At 35.6% G+C, this 20,734-nt stretch overlaps 1 non-coding gene across 1 annotated transcript; it reads right to left on the bottom strand.

The window, feature by feature from the left end:
• Positions 1 to 6,247: 6,247 nt before the first annotated feature.
• LOC148093095 (U6 spliceosomal RNA) lies at positions 6,248 to 6,351 on the bottom strand. The gene has a single exon (XR_015714630.1). It is a non-coding gene; the product is annotated as a U6 spliceosomal RNA (small nuclear RNA).
• Positions 6,352 to 20,734: the final 14,383 nt, after the last annotated feature.

The following is a 20,734-nucleotide window of genomic DNA, read 5'->3' as shown; positions in this document are numbered from 1 at the left end:
TGTTTTCCCATCTAATACTTCAGGCAGTCCATAGTGCCACTTTAATTTTATTAACTCTCAAATCAAGTCCTCTATTTGAGTCAAACCACCTCCAGGACTGTGCTAATTCTCACTTCTCAGTTAGTTCCCCTATCAGAGATGTTTCCATGTCAATCTGTAGTGCATCATTTCCTCAACACACAGTAAAGACTCACTCTGATTTTCATTTCTCCATGGCCTTTTTACCTGTTTTCAGTTCCTTCAGCATTTGTAAATAGAGTTGGGCAACTTTATACATTTCTTCAACTCACAGTTTTAGAATTAAACTCCAAATGTTCTCTTGTGCCACACAGGACTTAAATGTACACACAGACTCTCATTTTCTTTAGGATTATTATTGCTTTTCCTATGTCTGTTGAGAATTTATTTCTTCAGAATTTATCAGAGATCTAGGTCACAACCTATACTGATAAATTCAATGTAATATAATGATTGCTGCTAAAACCTTCCACTTACATTTTGATTCTGTGAGGATCATGTTCTCTTTAAATTCACATTACCATTTTTTATTTCCTCTCTGTTTTTGTTTGCTTTTGCTTTTAATTAATTGCTGGTTATAATTAAAACACAGAAAAAAAGGATAGGATATAAAATTCAACTCTAAATCTATTTTGTACTTATTGGTATTTTTAATGGAAATATTCTGAGGATCATAGGTGCCTTGTTAAAACAGGAGGTCAATAATGTTGGTGAAATTATACTGAAATGAAATTAGTTCTAATAGTTCCTTCTAAATACCCAGTGTCAGCCAGAATTTTCATGTAAACTGTTAAGATTAAAAATTTGGATACCTTGTGGATTTCTTTCCTCTTTTTTTCCTTATATCACTCATATCTTTTTTATACCAGAAGCACATGCCCACAGATTCTTCCCTCAGTGAAAACTGCTATTCCCTTGCCAATACTGAGTCTATTAAATAAGCAACTGGTTAGTTGCCACTTACTGATATAGGAGGAGAGAAATAGTTATTATTCTTTCCATTTACCAGACCTATTGGTTTTCATGCAGCCATTGTTTCCTATCTCCAAATCCCTTGAGCTAGTATCAGTAGTGTAAAGGAATTATACAAATATAAAAAGTCTAATTATATTCATTTGTCTTTGATTTTTTTTAGGAACAGGAGGAAAATGAAGATATATATATATATGTATATTATAAATATAAATACATAAAATTATTATATGTATTAAGGTATATATATAACAGTCAAAATAAATCAGTTCATAACCTGTTTGGTCTCTTACAATAGTATAATTTATGTTATCAGTGTCTCAGTTTGTTCATCTATAACAGAGTTATAATAACAGGACTTAACATATAGTGTTTTTAGAGCATTAGAAAATATAATCCATGTAAAGTCTTTAGGACAGCGATGGGCACATATAAGTATGGTCAGTGTTGTATTGTCATTGTTTTAATCGTTATTCATTTGCTAGGGGATTGATACAGAGTGTACAAAAGATTAATATCGTTTTCCAAACTCTTCCCCAGTTCGTTTGTGGATTTCTTTTAATTTATGAGGTTGGAAACATTTTAAACGAGCAACTGTCGTTATCTTTATTCTACCAAGAAAGCAGAGTAAAGCTGGTGCGGCCAGCAGGTAAGCACATCTCTCAGGGCACTCCCCCGCGTCTCTGCTGTGCTGTCAGCCCCGCCCCAGGCACACCCCTCAGGCTCGGGGGGAATGGGACTAAGGTGGCCGGCGCCGCAGGAACCCCAGGCAGATGTTCCAGCTGTGCTGGCCGGGCGACCAGCAGAGGCCTATTCGGGGCACCGGGAAGCCCCATTCGCTTTGCACGGTGGGAGCCTGGGCTCAGGGAAGCGTCGCCGACTGGGATGATGCACCTTTTCGGGTGAGAATGAAAATGAGCTGTAGATAAAAAGAAATCACTGTGTCTGCGGTGAAGAGGTCAGAGGAAGGCGCATGTAACTGTGACCAGAGACAGTTAGAAAAAAACAATGACAAAAGCAAAAGAAAGGGAAGGACACCCGGGGCACACTAAAGAAAAGACTTTAATTGCTTTAAAATTTAACTTCGCATCTTTGGAAAGTATTATATAAAGGTGCCCACTGACTTACCTAAAAGTTAGAGTATGGTACTGAGGACCATCTGGATTTGGCGGGGAGCAGTTTTCTGCTCTCTGCCCCACATACCGAAATTTACAAAAGTGCAAAATTAAAGAAGCATATGCAGGAAAGAAGACTGTAACAATGGTATTGTTAGGCAGAGCTACGAATAGAGAGATAACTGCTGATATCCAGTGACCTCCTTGAAGGCAGCTGAATATTAATAAGGCTAATCCTGACCAGAACCTGCAGCGCCATGATTAGGCAACACCTTGTCCATTACTTATTTTATCAGAAGTATCTCTAAGAAATTGGATTTCTGAATGCTGATTTAGCACATCAATTCTGAAATTTATTTGGGATGTGCTTTTAAAAGGAGTGACCAGATTTATAATGTAGATAGGAAATTAATTAAATTCTCTGAAGCTGTGGCTAGTCACCACATCCGTGCATTATTCCTGGCTGAGCATTAGTTAAGGATACATATAAAGAAAAAGATATCCTTGAATCTGAAAGTTGCTGGTTTCATTTTTCGCCTAAAGAGGGCTTTTAAATTTGTCTCTCATGATTTATTTGACTGAAAGGAAGCAAATGTAAAAGTCCATCCATACATCTTGGAAGTCCATGATATGCAAATGAGAATATGCAAAAGAATGAATTTACTTTGCCTTAGTTTAGATTAAGATAACAATGGCATCTTGCATTAAATTGAATATATCACCATATAGCTAAACTGCCATCGGCAATGGATGTACCAAGAATGCTAAAAATCAAGCCCACCACCCATTCTGTGTTGTTGTTTTTTAATATGTCTTTATTGATTTCAGAGAGGAAGGGAGAGGGAGAGAGACATAGAAACATCAATGGTGAGAGAGTCATTGATCGGCTGCCCCCTTCACACTCCCTGCTGGGGATGGAACTCGAAACCCTGGCATGTGCCCTGACTAGGAATCGAACCATGATCTCCTGGTTCGTAGATCAATGCTCAACCACTGAGCCATGCTGGCCCGACCCACTGCCTGTTTTTGTACAGTGAGAAAGCTAAGTAGAGTTTTTACATTTTTTAAATGTTTGAAAACAGAGATCTAAAGAACTTTGTTAGTTTATGATAGTTGAAAATTATATAAAATTCACATTTGTGACCACAAGTAATGTTTTATTTGAACATAGTCACTTATTCATTTGTGTATTGTCTATGTCTGCTTTCCCATTACAATGACAGAGTAGACTGGTTGTGACAGAAAGCATGTGGCCTGTCCAGAAAAACTTGACCAACCCCCATTATAAGGCAAAATAGGATAGCACCTTCTCCTTCCTTAGCAGGCTTAGTCATCCAAGAGCCGACTCAGGTGGAAAATGAGGGTGTGAGGACTGTAAATTAAAGCTGCTCAGTGGCTGGACTGATAGGAAACCGAAAGACTTAAGTCTGATGGGGTCGTGGCACCACCGTTTAGGGTCTTCTCTTCCTATCTATGTTTACATCAGAGCAGCCAGAAAATTCCATGACTCACTTTGAGCCTTCCAGAGCCTATTTTTATTATATTTTTATTTTTAACTTCATGAAAATTAAGAATTAAAAGGTAAATCTATGTACTTTCTAACAGAATATTTGACATCAGTGTCAAGCCCTCTGATGAGTAGAGGCCATCCCTCACACTGCTGCTACAGCGATCATCCATTAGCGTCAGGTGGAGGACAGGGCAAGCCTACATCATCCGCCTGGTGCCTCCAGTCACTTACCCTTGACCTGCCCAACAGCTGCTTTGAAGAACAGGTGGGAGTTCATGGAAAACAATGAATTGTGTGCCAGTTAGTGGGGCTGGGGTATGGTGCTGAGCTTAAGGAGCAACTATAAGAGATGGACTTCCCTACCCCTAAATCCCTTCTCAAGAAGGAATGATGGAATAACTGATCACAAAAGTCATGAGAAAGTGAATGTGTGTATATGTGTGTGTGTGTGTATACACACCCCCTACATACATACAGGGTGTTCCAAAAAATGTATACACCCTTTGAATAACTATAAAGACAGTGTTTATTGAAATATATTTCATTGTCAAATAGAATAGAATCAGCTGTTAAAGTGCGTATACATTTTTTGGGACACCGTGTATATATTCTCCAGGTTTGAATGTTTTTAATCTCTAAGAATGAGTTGTTTCCCGGTTTTCAACGTTGTTCATTCACAAAGCTCTGCACTGAAGCTGGAGGCAGCCCCTTTACTGCACAGCACGCATTCCTGAGGAGTGAAGGTCTGGTAACAGGGCTGGTTAGTACGTGCATCTAGCGGCAGTCATTGCAGGAAATACGGATCCTCTTGTAACTTGTTCAATGGCAAGCACTCGCACAGATTATTTTCTAAAACTCTAAGGAGCTCTCAGAAAATGATCGCACTGTCTGACCTATCCAGCATTCACTAACTGCTCAGTCACTTCAGTTCTTTTGATGGTATTGAACAAAATGCTTCATTTTTTTTTTTCTTTTCATTCTACCTTTTGGTTAGTTACAAGTATTTAAGGCTTTGTCAGAACTTGGAGTCTTTCTTTAATGTTTCTTGATGTGCGGTAGAGGATACATGATTCTGCTCTCCACTAGCCAGCATTTTACTTGATTTCTGTCAAATTGAACCAGCAAATAAGAAAAGAAAACACTGTCTTATTAAATATATATCTAAAATTTAAAAGGCAAGCTCATATCCTTTTTAAAAATATATATGTTTTTTATTGATTTCAGAGAGAGGAAGGGAGAGGGAGAGAAAGAGAAAGAAACATCAATGATGAGAGTCACTGATCAGCTGCCTCCTGCATGCCTCCTATTGGGGGTCAAGCCCAGAACGGATCCGTGGCTTCCTGGATCATGGGTTGATGCTCAACCACTGAGCTACACCGGCCGGGCTCGCTCACAATTCTTTTGAATGGGCATTTCCACTGTTCCCCTAAGAGTACTGCTATATTTACCTCCATCGAAAGTCCAGTGAGGCACAATATATTATTAGCCAATAGAAATAAAATGGAAAAAAGGTTAAAAGGTGTGTACTTAAAAATTAGAATGCCTAAGATAAAAACATCTAGACTATCAAATTAGTAAGTACTTCATCAACTATTTTGCAGCTAATACGTCATCTCATGAAGGTGTAAACTCACGTCCTGAAATATAAGTAAAAGTAAACATACAACGAGGTGACTATATTGTAGTTAACAATGCTGAGTGGTATATTTGAAAGTTGCTAAGAGAGTAGATCCTAAAAATTTTCAACACAAGGAAACAAAACTGTAACTATATGAAGTGATGGATGTTAACTAAACTCACTGTGGCAATCATTTGGCAGTATATACACATGTCCAGTCATTACGCTCTTCACCTTAAATTTATACAATATTGAATTCTAATTATATCTCAATAAAACTGAAAGAGATAAAAGTAAGCAATTCCTCATCTCCTCATCGTATGAAATTCAGTAAAGGAAACTTTTTATTTAGATTGGGAAATTTTATTTAAAGCATGTAAATGTATCCTATTATTACATGTTTAATATGATATTTGATACATTTATGTAAGCTGTATGCAAGGCTATAAAAAAAAATTTAGTGAACTCCCAGAAGCCCACCACCAAACCCAAAAAAGAACATTACCAACTAACTGCAGTTTAGAGAACTCTTGTCCAATACACAGATGGCAATGACACTCAGGCAGAGAATGTGGGGAACTGAGGACAAGAATTGCAACAGGTGTGCAGAGAACATAGTGAAAAAGGAAATAAGAGGTGCCAGCACAGTGGTAGTTGCTGTCTCAACTAAACAAGACATGAATCCAAGCCTGACCCACTGGGTGATGGAACAAAAATCACAAGGTACTATTCATCTTAAATCACCTGTACTTCTAAATCCCATCAGTCAAAATAAAAAGAACTCCCCAGAGTCTCTATCTATGATAACCATACTTGCCCTAGAAAATAGCAAACAAACTTGAAGTGCTCCTTTTCTATTTAGTGTGAACAGAAAGTAAACATCTGTATAATTTAGCAGGCATTATAAATCTAAATCTGACAATGTCATGCTGTGGTTATTGCTCTCAACCTTTCATCCTGGATATTACTATTATTATTACTACTATTATTATTATTATATCATTATTATTATTATAAAATATGGAATGCTTCACAAATTTGTGTATCATCCTTGCTCAGGGGCCATGCTAATCTTCTTTATTGTCCAGTTTTAATATATGTGCTGCCAAAGGGAGCACCTGAATATTATTAATATTGTCTATTTATCTTAAACTTTGTTTTATTTATGTATTATAAACAAACATTATTTATGTATATTTCTAGCCATAAAATTACGCAGACAAAAGTCACAATCCACTTTAGTCTTAGTTGTAGTATTACTGAGGAAACAACAAATGCATTTGGTCTGTTTTGACTTCTATGCTGTCAAGTCATGCCTATTTGCATTATGCCACTAAATTAGAAACTAAGATGGAGCTGATTTTTGTTTTTAATGTATAATCCTTAGATGGTTGCCAATAATTTTTAAAAGTTTCTACTCAATATTTTAGTTCTTTTTATCATTCTATTCATGAGAGAATATGGGAGGTGAGATAGATATAATATTACTTATAAATTAATTTCAATAAAAAGAGAGAAAGAATGAATGAGAGAATTTACAGGGGAAAAAATGGTGCTTATTATTGTCTGTCTAATCTAATGTTTGTGTTCAAATTTCTAATACAATAAAACATGTTATGTAACAGATGTCTTTCTCTAAGGTTTTCTTCATAATCTCACATCAGGTAATCATGCAAAATGTAAGATGTATTTTTTTTACTGGATCACAATTGATAGCAGAGTGTGTTTTGAAACTATGAATGTATATACAACATAGTTTTCTGTTGAGCCAAAATATAATTTTAACCTTGCCAAGAGGGTCTGGATTGTTTCCTGGGATGTCTGTTTGTAACTCTACTTACTCTCTTACTACTTTGAACAAAGACATCAAACCCAGCACAGCCTCTTCTTAAACCTGTTAATGAGAGCCAAAACACATTTCTTCATTCTTGCCGTTTAGCTTCCCATGGCAATGTCTGCTAAAGTTGCTTTCCTTTCTAGCAGCTTTGCCTCTATTTCAGCTTTGTGTTCAAAACTACAGTTCTTTTGGTTTGTTTGTTTGCCCCCATCACCTTTTTTGAGAACAAAAGAAAAAACAAACAAAAAACCCCACAAAATAATGACATATATCAATGAGAACTATTATCTTTCTGAAAACAAACACAATTGCATTTACTACTGCAATACTTGAACATATACTTGTTTTTTAAATATCTTTGATAATTTTAAGATTTCCATTAGATTAGATTCTAACTAATTACAAAATGTTTATACAATGCATTTTAACATTTTTAATCACTTTTTATTAAGTAGTTGTATTTCAAAATGTAGCCAATCATTATAATCCAATCACATCAAATTATCAAAAATATATGTAAATAATTTAGTTATATCAGGGGCTAATTTTGATTTACATACAAAAATGTCATGTATGTATCACTGTTTTTTCTCATTTTAAAATGTCTATGTAAACGTGTAAAAATAGCATTTGGAAAGCCAAATATTCAGCCTCCAACTAATAACAATACACATATACATACTGAGAATACCAATCTGAAAAGAAAGGTTTTAAACCTCTAAAAATTATTGATAATTTACATATCAGGGATTATGTTATATAATGAAATGAAATATAAAGCAAAAAGCTGTAATTAGAGTGGCTGAAGAATGAAAATACAAATCCCAAAGGTAAGGTTAGCAGGTTACATTCTGGGTAAGGCTGATAACATTAATTATAGAGTAATTTGATTAATGCTGAATTTGCAGTGTTTTTACTTTACATAAACTATATAGTTTGTTACAAATTGTGCAAAGTTGATTTTAAAAGAGTAACCTGTTCTTTAACATCACACTCTCAGTAACTTTTACTTGGCTTCTTTTTTCTTTTTCTTTTTTAAACATTTTATATAACTCATAAAAAAGTACTTGTATAAAAATTCGTACAAGTTGCTGGAGAGCATACAAATTTCCAAAAATGTCCTGGGTTTTGTTACATTCAGTTTTCTAAGGATGCACTGAAATCAATGGTAAAATGCAAATATTATGTGTTTTAGTTGTCTTTTTTACTTTTTATTTGCCATAATATATTAGTGCTACTGTATACAGCAGACACATTTATGCAAAAATCTCAAGTCAATTTTGTTAAGATTTTCAGAGAAATAGTACAAGTTCTTCTGTAAGATTAAATTGATGGTTTACTTTTGAAGCTGTATGCTTTTTTTTACATTCATTTTTCATGAAAAAGGTGATAAAAATTTTATTAGTAGTCCAATAAAGAAAGATTTGCTATAATGTTCTGTCCTTCCCATATGAAGATCATACTACTGACTTGCTGAAAGAGGGGTGATGGATTTGGGCTGAGACTGACATTTTAGCAAACAGATCTTTCTGAGACGTATGGGCACATGGATTTCATAGGAATGGGCCACAAGGTAGTTAGGAAATCACTCTAAACATTGAGACAGACTTTTACCAGATAAGGGTATGATGACCCTCAAATTGGAGCCTAATGTTACAGCAAAAATCTCTTGTGATCAATGTAACATTTGAATATTTAATAAAGCAACTTAGTTATCAAGACAGACTCAAGAGCCCTAGCAGGGTGGCTCAGGTTGACATTGGAGTGTTGCCCAGTGCACCAAAAGTTCATGGGTTCGATTCCTGGTCAGGGCACATACCTACTAGGTTGTGTGTTTGATCCCTGGTCAGGGTGCATACAGGAGACAACCATTCCATGTTTCTTTCTTTCTCTCTTTTCCCCTCTCTAAAAATCAATAAAAAAACACACATATCCTCAGGTGAGGATTTAAAAAAAAAAAAAAAAGAGTCAAGAGTTACTGAATCTAACTGATATTAGATTTGAAAATCATGTTACTGACTCATTTCTTTACACATAATTATTTCCAGTATACCATTTAAATTTCTTTACAAGTATGATTTTATACCAACAGCACACACAGAGTAAGCACTACTTTATTATCTACCGTATGAGATAATAGTATATAAAATTGCATATTGCTTGATTAATACTCAGTTAAAGGTTTCCTAAAAATTTCACATTTTAGCATGACACAGGACTGTACCTCCCTCCCTGGCCTCCCTGCCACTCCTCTATATTATGCACATCACCATATGGCTTTCTCATGCTGTGTTCTGCTTTCCACAAATTTCAATTTCATTCTTTACTGATAAGCTTCTAAGCTCTACTAGAGATTGAGCTTTATCATCACCTCTCCCAAAACTCCCTTCCTCGTTCTCAGTCATAATAGCTGTACTTGGAGGCACTGATCACAGCCTATTATTTCTGTCTGTGTGTGCTCTGCTCCCACTGCCCCACAGTTGACTGAGTATCTTAAAGACTGGCAATGTGCCATTAATATCTATCCCAATGACTAGTATAATTTTAACTTAATAAATATCTGAATGAATTTTTAAATGAATGAACCCTATTCATCTATCAATAACTATACTATGAGTGCAACAGTTATCTCATTTAGTTCCAGAATGCTTTTGAAGATCTCTAAAGCTAGTTTTATTCATCAAAGCATAGAAAATGTGGCATATTTAGATTTCAATAGTACATTAAGTTCCTGAGATAAAACCACTTTAAAATAATTTACTTGCATTAGTGGTTCATAAACATATAAGATTTTTTTATGTTACTATCTATTTAGATTTAGTTGGAGAGAACTGGATTGAATTTATGTCAATTCACTTTTACATTAACAGCATTACTGCTTCAAAACACTGGAAAAGTAGTTCTGAATATCAGTGTAAAATTTCCTTTGTACAGCTTTGGCATTTAGCTTAATGCATTGATTGTTAGGTTTTTAAGAAAGTATAAACATCAAGAATAAGAGATAGTATGCACCCTAAGTGCTGCTCAAAATAAGGGCAAATATAATAAACATCAACAAGAAAAAAGATGGACAAAAACAAGAAAGCTTCTGAAAAGTACTCGGGTTGCTAGGATAAACCACCCATCAACACAAGCCACAAATCAATGAAATGGCATATTTAAAGTGTAGGGGAAATATCTTTAAAAAGCTATTATACTTTAATATGAGAGCATATTCTGGCAATATAAGTTTAATTCCATTTCTACTCAAGCTAATTTAACTTTAGGCTCTATTTGCGAAAACATGAACAAAGATGGTTAGAATTCTGGTTCTATCCTGTATTAACCGTACTAAAGTCTGTATGCTACCTTTTTCTTATTTGCAATATATGGAAACTAATACAGAAAATAATGTTCTGAAAATTAAATGAGATGATCTATGTGAACAACCAAGCACAGTGTCTAGCATATAGTAAGCATTTAATATATGCTAAATATTTGCTTACTTATAAATGTAAAACCTGGGCAATACTTGCATCTATGACTTAATATTTAAAAATGGAAAAAAAGTCACTTTTTTAAATTGACATGTACTAGTTTGAGCACACATTGAAATCAAACAGGTCCACTTTTTCAACAGTTTGATACAACCCACTTTTATTGTATGCTTTCCTTTCTAACATTTCTTTGGCTTTATGTAGCCTGGACCCTAAGTCACTTTCTAAAGTCGCACAGGGCTTATTTTCAGGAAATTATCCAAAATAAAATGTTTAAGTGATTTTGTTGTGTTCAATCACATATTTACCAGAATATATAATAAGAAAATTAATTACATAGCTTTCAAACACTATGTGAATAATTAGAACTTCTTAGAAAAATGTATGATTTTTTCAAAGTTCCAACATTTGTGTGTATTTACCATTTATAATAAAGTTACATAAGTGTATATATGTATATAATCACAGAGAATTTTTATAAACTATTATTTTATAGTGAAGTCATTATAATGAAAGATAAAAGAATAAAAATATTCCTCATAAATGAAAGTCAGGCCATAAAATCTTTAAATTCGGATTTAGCTATTCCCAAAGAGATATGGTTGAAGTATCGCTTCTTCTAGAACCATCCCTAGGTGTTAGAATTAAAGAGGTTCGTATTAATTTTTAAATATACAACTGTTGTGTGCATTCCATTTCAAGTCTTGACAATTATTTCCCTGATGATTCTAAATAAGGAAATAGATGCCAGGAAACTGAACTATTGTTATGCTTACAGCTGCAGCTGCACCATCTCAGAAATAGCTCCGAAAAAGAGAAAACACTATAGAATGGTTTGGAAAAGGTATGGAAGTCATCTCAGATTTCTAAAATATCTCAGTCAAACCACTTGCACCTGGGTTCCCAAGGGGTACATTTCCTTCTAGATGACAATAGTGTAGTTGGGAAATTTCTTTATCATGGGTACATAGAAGTGTGTATAGCTATTTGATTTTTTGTTGCTATTTCTATCTATTCTTATCCTTCGAAATAGTAAAACAATTACATATGCTTTTTGTTTGTTTGCTTCTTTTTGGTTCAAAATTTAAAATGCATGTATGTGTGTATATGTGTGGGGGTATTTTATAAAAACCATGGTTGTTACAGAACCCATACCTTAATCCATATTTCATAACAGACAAAATACCAATGCTTAAGCATGTTAGAATAAGGGAAAAATGGTAAGTTTTGCATGTACATTTAAGGTTATGGGTCAATCAATCAAATAACAATCATCCTATTTCAGATCACTGCCGTACTTCCATTTTTGCATTCTTTTAGCAGGAGCAATGCTGCTAAAACATTTCATAGCCAGTGCTATGGTTACTACACTGGTATTTCAGATTTAAGAAACAGTATCATTCAACATTAAGAAAACAAATAACCCATTAAAATTTTTTATTTATTGACTGATTTCAGAGAGACAGAGAAGAAGAGGGAAGAGAGAAAGAGAGAAACATTGACCTGTTGGTCCACCCAGTTATGCATTCATTGGTTGACTCTTAAATGTGCCCTGACCAGGAATCAAACCCAAGACCTTAGCATATCGGGATGGTGGTCCAACCAACTGAGCTACCCAGCCAGCCTCCCATCCCCAATAACGCATTTTAAAAATGAGCCACAGACCTTAATAGATACCTCACTAAAGATGATATGTAGATGGCGAGAAGCCTATGAAAAAGATGCTCCATGTCACATGTCACCTGGAAAATGCAAATTAAAACAGCAGTGAGATGCCACTACACTCCTTTTAGAGAGGCTAAAATCCAGACCTCTGATATCAGCACATGCTAGTGAGATTGAAGAACAACTGGAATTCTCATACATTGCTGGTGGGAATGCAAAATGGATAGACAGCACTTTGGAAGATAGTTTGGCAGCTTCTTATAAAACTGAAAATACTCCTACTATATGATCCAGAAACTATGATACTTGGAATCTACCCAACGGAGCTGAAAACTTATATCTACCCCAAAACTTGCACACAAATGTCTATAGCCATGTCAAACCTTGGAATCAACCAAGATGTCCTTCGGTGGGTAAATAGATAAATAAATCATGGTCCATCCAGACATTGGAAATATTCAGTGCTAAAAAGAAATAAGCTATCAAGCCATGGACAGGCATGGTGGAACCTTCATTACATATTACTAAGTTAAAGAAGCCAATCTGAAAAAGGTTATATAATGTATGATTCCAACTATATGACAATGAAAAAGACAAAACTATACAGACAACAACAACTAAATCAGTGGTTCCCTACACTGCGGGAGGGATGAACAGGCAGAGCACAGAGGATATTTAGGGCAGTGAAAATACTATGTGTGCTATTCTAATACTGGGTATTTGTCATTATATGTTTGCCAAACCCATAGAATGTACATCACCAAGAGTTGAACTGTAATGCAAACTATGGACTTTGGGTAGTTATGATTTGTCCATGTAGGTTTATCCTTGTTAAAAGTGTATCATTATATGAGTGATGTTGATAATGGGGAAGGCTATGCATGGGGGTGGGCACAGGGGAAATCTGCACATCCTTCTCAATTTTGTTGGAAACCTGAAACTCCAAAAAACATAGCCTTTTGTAATAAACAAAACAAAACCCCAGGTTCATCATTTTCACTTTATTTATAAACTATGTGTATAAATCATTTCTTATTCCAGTCTTTTTAATTCTGGAATCAAGTTTTCTATATCATTTTTGTAGCATTTTCTTTAATCTCCAGTTCCATGACACTTTTATCCCAGAGAAAGTAGAGTTCAAAATTAAAATTCCTTGAATTTATTGGCACTTTATTTTTTAACTACACATTATATATACCGGGTTTTTTTTTCATTTGTTTACCAATTCTACACACATACACACAAAGGGGAAAAAATAGATCTAGATATAGAAAATGTCACAGTAAGTATTCAAACAGTTCTGTACATCTCAAATCCAAAGGTTCCTTCCATTTGGCCACACTCAAAACCTCTCCAACTGCCTACAATGTAGTTGACTTTTAATGTGAATGGTGCTGTGTTTAAAAAAATCATTAATACCTTTCTTGATTCTCAAAATTTTTTTTAATTTTCTACTACGTAAGTCACCAAAGACACTTCTGTATCTTGAAAGGACTACCATGATTACCTGGTGGATTTCTGGGCCACAGTGAAGTAAGTGACAAAAGGCAGTTTGCTCCCCTCCAGGCAGAGCAGTCGGCAATGACAAAGAGAGGGCCTTGACTGACACTTCATCCTCCCACCCTCACCTCATTCTCCACAACAGGCCAATACTTAAATGTCCAACTTCTACCCCAATGAATGGTTATTCTTGATTCCAGCCTTTTCCTATCTATATTCCTTGAATTTATTCCAAAGGATACCAGGAGCTTGAAAAATATGAATGCTACAAAATAAATCACATTTGGAAAACACTGGGCTGAATGAAGATAAACAAATTTCTTTACTGTAGAACTGTTCAATGTCTACATGTACTAATGAACATTATGATTCTCCAGAAGGACAGTCAGTAGCTTTTCTCAAGCTTATTTGACTATGTAAATATGACTCAGCTGAAGACCAGATAATACTGTTTGGCAAATGCAGTTTTAGAAATATAGCCTTAGCTAGTTACCCACTGTTTATACTTTGGTGTAAAGGACAGATAAAAGAGTAGGGTTCAATAAGAGGAAACTTTACTTGGTGTTATTGAGCTTCCAAATATAAATGCTTTTTGGGGGACAATTTTACTTAGGGTTCCTTCTGGAGCAAGCCACCATCACAGGTATAGTTGATGGTCAGAGTAGTAGAAAAAAATAGAGTCTCTGTTTTTGTATAAGTGTGTGTTAACAGTATTAGCACAATTGTTCATTTTCACCACAAGATTTTAAGAACAGGTCCATAAATACTTTTGCCAACATAACCTGCAATGCAAGAGCAGAGTAATAGATGCCTTTAGTGCAACAGACAGCACACACTTAATCAGGTAATAGAATAATCCTACCTAAATGTGCTAATAGTCTGCTGGGGGAAAAAAAGAAACAAACAAACATACAAAATAGATCAGCTGAGCAAATTCTTATTGAACCAGTTTGTTTTTACCGTCAAAGTCACTTACAAAATCGCTCCCTCTTAGTAAGGTAAGAACTTAGGAAGTTAGTAAGCTGCTTGAGGAGTCCATTTGATTATCCCACTAGCACGTATATATTTAGTTTCTGTTTTAGTAAAGAGGCATGATAATGCTGGAGTTTATTTCCATGTGCTTTCTGTCCCCAGTTAAGTGGTGAACTTGAGGTGATACCTACTTGTTGATTATTTTTAAACTTTTTCATTGCTATTGTTTTACAATTTGGGCATTTAACACATTTGGCCCACTTGACCCTCAGAGCATAAGACAGCTGTATTTAATTAACAGAATCGTAGTCAATTGAAAAGGTTCAGGTGTTTTCTTAAGTATCTATTTTAATGCCTGGACTTACTTAAATCACAGAGTGAATCAAGAGATCACTTTTATTTTGCTCTTCAGGAGAGTCACTCATTGCCTTTTCCCACTGACATCTCATTTCCTAAACAATTGCTCCAGTATGAAAAATCTAGGCGTGATCAAGTTTCTTCTCACATACAGAAGCAGAGATTCTACCAGCGTCAGGGTAAGCTGTTCAAAACATTATTTATACTGTTTATTTTCTGTTAACAGTCTTGTAATACTTAGATGTCAGGGTTTTTTGTAACATCACTAGTGGATTGCAGAATTATCTCAAAATAAGGAAAAGCCAGTAACTGTCAATTTCTTTGTGATCTGGTCCTTTAATCAGTGTGCAGCAAAGCAAGGCCACTGGCTACAAATAGGGCCAATTATCACTCCGAGAAAAAAATTCTAAGTTTGTCTTTTACCTAGCAAAAGATGTGCATTAATTTTATTTAATGATGATCTAAGGCACTTTTCTGAGTCTGTGAAGTGTAAAAATACCTACTCAAAGGCATGGCCCTGGGAGCCTGGGTGAGCTGTACTCTGTTTACCCCAGCCAGGCAGTTGATGCTTTTCCTTCTACTTCTCTATTAACAGTACTAATGGACTTTGGAAGATTTGCATTTCTTTGGCAGCATTATTCTGCCTCATTTTCTTAATGCTATCCTTTGGGTTTTGTCATACTCCCCTTTTATCTACTCCTTCAGTCTAAATTAAATTCAAACAGGCGTACATCAATCTCTATGAATATAATAAAATGTACAAAGCAAACTCTTGCGTGAACATTGTAAATAACACTTCTGAAGGTAATAGTTAAGTGTAATGTTAAGCAAACTCATCCCACTTTGTAATGGAACTAGATAATTAAACAAAATAAACTGCCTAAGATAACATTTAAGAGGTTAGCTGCAGGAAAAATTTGCAAAGCAAGACAACTGAACTGAGGGTTTTTTTCTCATCAGTTCAGGTGAAGTGCCTAGGTATGCTGTGCTGACGCTGTTCCTCCTCTCTCTCATAAAAGGCTGTTTTGTCAGGTTTCTAACTAGTTGTCCTTGCCTTTGAGGTTGCTTAGTAAGCAGGATCCTCAGGCATAGGAAACAGTAAGGGCTGCACGTAGAACAGATTCTGTGACCTATTTCTATCCAATATCTTCCCCTCCCACCTGCCATTGGGTACCCTGAGAATTCTGGAAAAGAGTGGAAAGTAGGCCTCAAGGCTGCTGCTACTTAGCTGAACTGCAGATTCTTATGTCAGGAAACCCAACCGTGCATCTAAAGTCCACTTGGTAGAAATATGGAACTAGACTAGTTGCCAAACAAGAGAATATGTTCCTTCAGGTGGTTGCTCAATGCCATGGACACCCTTAAATCCATTTGCCCTTTGTTATAGATGGGAAAAAGGATCTATGTAAACCAAGGTGACAAACTTTGATTCAAAGCATGAAAAACAGAAAGGAGTTTGGTTGCTCCCACTGGACCAGCCGTTGAGGTTGCTTAGCAGGTAACCTTGGCTTCCGGCATTCCCATCATCTGCTGCTGCACCAGGACTTTACCAGGGACACATTAGCTTTCTGACCTGACTCTGTCTGCTTCTCCTGTCCATTCCTCACTTGTAAACAAACAAGAGGCTGCAGCTCATATTGGCCTTTCTTTACGCTAAATCTCAAAAAAATGTTATTTACAATAAGCCATGAAAATAGACATAGGCTTTTGCCATCTATTCTGACCTAGGATCCAGGAGATCAAGGTTGGATTCCCAGTCAGGGCACATGCCCAGGTTGCGGGCTCTGTGTTTTGGCTCCTCCTTCCTAAGAAAAGCCAGTTGTTAGAAGAGAAACAGCTGAGGCTATGTCATAACCACCTGAATCCAGGCAACTAGAAATAAGAAACACAAGTATTTCAGGATAAGTATAATATTGTTTGCTATAATACACTGTCATTCTTTTAATTAGTCCCCTCTCTTTTAAGACAAAAGGTAGCCAGTCACATGCTTTCATGTTTGATAGATATAGATAGAGTTTACAGTTTCAGCAAAAAGAGGTAGGAATTCTTACCAAACTAAGAGACCAGTTGGCTCTTTATAGAACCACAGGCTAGGATAGTTAGGGAGCCGACGACAAGCATAAAGTTAGGAGCCAGAAAATTTAGTTGCTTCTGAACATCATCGCTGTCATCTACATGAGGTCCTTCTTTGCCCCTGGCAGCCCGCACTCCATCTCTGCTCTGGCACAGCCTCATCACTGTGGTTCACCCAGAGCGTTTCAAAACAGCTCTTGGATCCCCTTTTCTTGCTTCCTATGGAGCCCTCCTTGGGTAAGGACACTCAAAACCCCTCTCAGAAAGCCCTTCAGGTGCACAGCTTGCATTTTCCTTAGCTCTTTGTCCCCCAGCCTCCTCCTCTGGGGAGCCTCTATCTATCCTGTGGGTGAGGAAGGAAATGAATGAACACCCTTCCAAATATTTTCAATCTTATATTGAGGTTAATGGTTTTGAGCTTTGCAATTAAATAATATAGATTTTGATGGTTGAGCTTTCTATTTCTACCAAGACAGCTGCTTCTCCCTTAAAGCAAGGCTACAGCATAAGTGTGGAATATGGGAAGATGGCTATAACTTAATAAATAACTGAAGTATTACAAATGGTTTTGCTGATTGGGGCTACCGGTTGATTGTGTGATAAAAGGATCCTGGCAGTAAAGGACAGAAATGGGCAGTGGTGCCCGGCCAGGTGTGGCTCAGCGGTTGAGCACTGACCTAGGATCCAGGAGATCAAGGTTGGATTCCGGGTCAGGGCACATGCCCGGGTTGCGGGCTTGATCCCCAGTCGGGGGCGTGCAGGAGGCAGCTGATCAATGACTCTCTCATCATTGATGTTTCTGTCTCTCTCCCTCTCCCTTCCTCCATCTGAAATCAATAAAGACATATTTTTTTTTAAAAAAAGAAAAAGAAATGGCAGTGGTTAGAAGCACAGACAAGCTTTACCTGACTATAGAAGTTCTTTATCTTAATAGTCAGGATTGGTTTGAGGATTGGCATATATAAATCACTCAGGACAGTATCTGACACATAGAAAGAGATCCGCAAATGGCTAGGGATTATTAATAGAGACATGAAAAATATCTATTTCAATTTAAGCAATGAGGTATTTCTGGCTCCCCTCCTAAAACTTCCTCTGTGAGAGGGATTGATTCAGTTAACTGTATACTAATCATCTCATCACAGGAGGTCCTTATATAATATCCTGTGGCTATATGGTTCTATGAACCATTCATGGTAAGGGATAATATTTGGTTTTGAACATGAAAGGAAGAGCATATACAGATTCTCCTCCATTATTATTATTATCTGACCTTCCTCTTTGCTCCCACTGAGTAAAATCATCAGCATTTTTCAAGCCAAGGGAAAACCGAGTGAGTGCAAATCATACTACTCCTTTTCCTTAAGATTCTAGATTTGGAGGGAAGCAGGCTGTGAGAGTGAGAAAGGGGAGAGAGAGAGAGAGAGAGAGAGAGAGAGAGAGAGAGAGAGAGAGAGAGAGAGAGAGAAAGTCATCTAGCTAGTGAGTTAGTTCCACAAATGGATCAAGATGGAAACCTAAGGGATTAACTAATCTTATTCTGTTAACTAGATCTGGAAAAGGTAGAGGAAATGGTCTACCTAATCTTATTATCTCAAGGACATAAGATATTAGGTACTGAGCCCAAGTCAATCTACAATCCACTGGGTTTATGAATCTGATGGGCTACCAAGGGATGAACTTCCTTGAGGTATATACAAACATTTGGGTATACCTCTTACGCATTAACCATATTGCTGAAAAATCCAATTGTTTGTCCTTGATTTGAGTGTGTAATTTTTTAGCTTATTCTACTCTTGTCAACATTTTTCTGAAATTTAATATATGTTTAAATATATATCTAAATATACATTTACATTTATTATTGACCAATATATACTCACTATAAAACATAAGCCAGTAACAGAAAGACAAATACCACATGATTCCGTGTTTACAAGAAATCTAAAATAATCAAACACATAGAAGCAGAAAATGTAATGGTATCTGGCCACAGGGGGAAATGCAGAGTTTCTATTCTATGGGTATAATGTTTCAGTTCTGCAAAATGATTAAGTTCTAAAGATCTGCTGTACAACATGTTGCCTATTGAATCGTTAACCTAAATTTTTAAGAAGGTAGATCTCATGTTTAGTGTTCTTACAATAAAAAAGAACAAAAATATATATAATAGAAAAAGTAAAGAACCCCCATAATTTTTTTATGTCATTTTCTCTATGTGTTTTATAAATTACTTTGCAAACTATATTTTTAAAAAAATGTAATCATAAAGTGTGTGGATTTTTATTTGGTGTTTTCTGTTTCTATATAGTCATAATAACTGTGATTGGTTCTACTGGATGTGTCTTTTATCTCCTACTGAGGCACATAATGTGTAAGGAACTCTGTTTCTGGACCACTGGGGCTAGAATTCTGACTCCCCATTTATTACCTACGATATCATGGGAAGGTTTCCTATGCTAATGTTTTCGTGTCTTTCCCTTTAAAGAATAGATGTATCCACTTTCTAGGATATTCTATGAGGCTCAGAATGATTTACTAAATGACAGTTACTTAGAACAGTGATTGATGCACAGTAAACCCTCAACATATGTAAAGTAGCATAATTCTTATCATTGGACATGTGTGCAGCATGGATTTTCAACAATTGCCAATGCAATTTTACCATAAAAAAATTTAATAAATGAATATATTTTATATTAAGTATTATCTTATATATTAGATTTTTTGCATCCAAATCATTATTTTTTAATTCAGGGAATAAGGGAGTTTTGGTAGATATCTACTGTCTCCAAAAATTCACGTAATACCCCCAAACAGCTACTTTTAGGTTTTATGTGATAGAACCTTACATTCATAAGGTTCTGTTAGTATTTTAATATAAATATAGTTTAAAATTGGTCTTCTATATCATAACACCTACATAGAAATCAGTAATTTTCCAAACTTATGTAATAGATATACAGACAAAGCACGAAGTAAGGAACAGGAAAACTTGAAGTATCATAATTCATGTCACACAATATACGAGATAATACTTAAGCAATAAATGCACTCAGGTTCTCATTCATAACTATGAAATCTTGTTTTACATGAATTCCTAACAGTCTTTGCTGGGTTGCCAGTATAATAGAAGCCAAATAAAATAAATAAGATTTAAAAAATGTAAGGTAAATAAAACTAAATTGAATTAACTAAATTAAATTGAAATGCAGACTAACAGTTCAACGAAAGCAATAAAATATGCCAGCCTACAGCCTGGCATCAGAGGAAAATACAAAAAGTGTCCACAAAACTAGAACATAAGAACTACAGATACAAGGCAGTGTAAGATCACTTATCATAATGGCTAACAGCCTTACATAACTCAATATGCCCTGGGGGAATTGCTGTATTAGATCACAATACAATAATTTAAATTCTGACTGAATCATCAATGACAGTTTAAATGATTTTCAGTGTGCTCTCTTTATACATTCAGGAAAGTATACAATAAATTTCAAAAATATATGACAAAATGGCTATGATTTTTTAAGTGCCTTTGCTTTAAGCATTAGAAAAAAATCATAAAATAAATGATTCAAAATGACTCATTCACAGAAGGTTTGCATTTAGTTTCAG

This window comes from Miniopterus natalensis, chromosome 5 (assembly GCF_054644295.1).
Source record: "Miniopterus natalensis isolate mMinNat1 chromosome 5, mMinNat1.hap1, whole genome shotgun sequence".
NCBI lineage: Eukaryota > Metazoa > Chordata > Mammalia > Chiroptera > Miniopteridae > Miniopterus > Miniopterus natalensis.
This window is presented reverse-complemented; position numbering and strand designations above follow the sequence as displayed.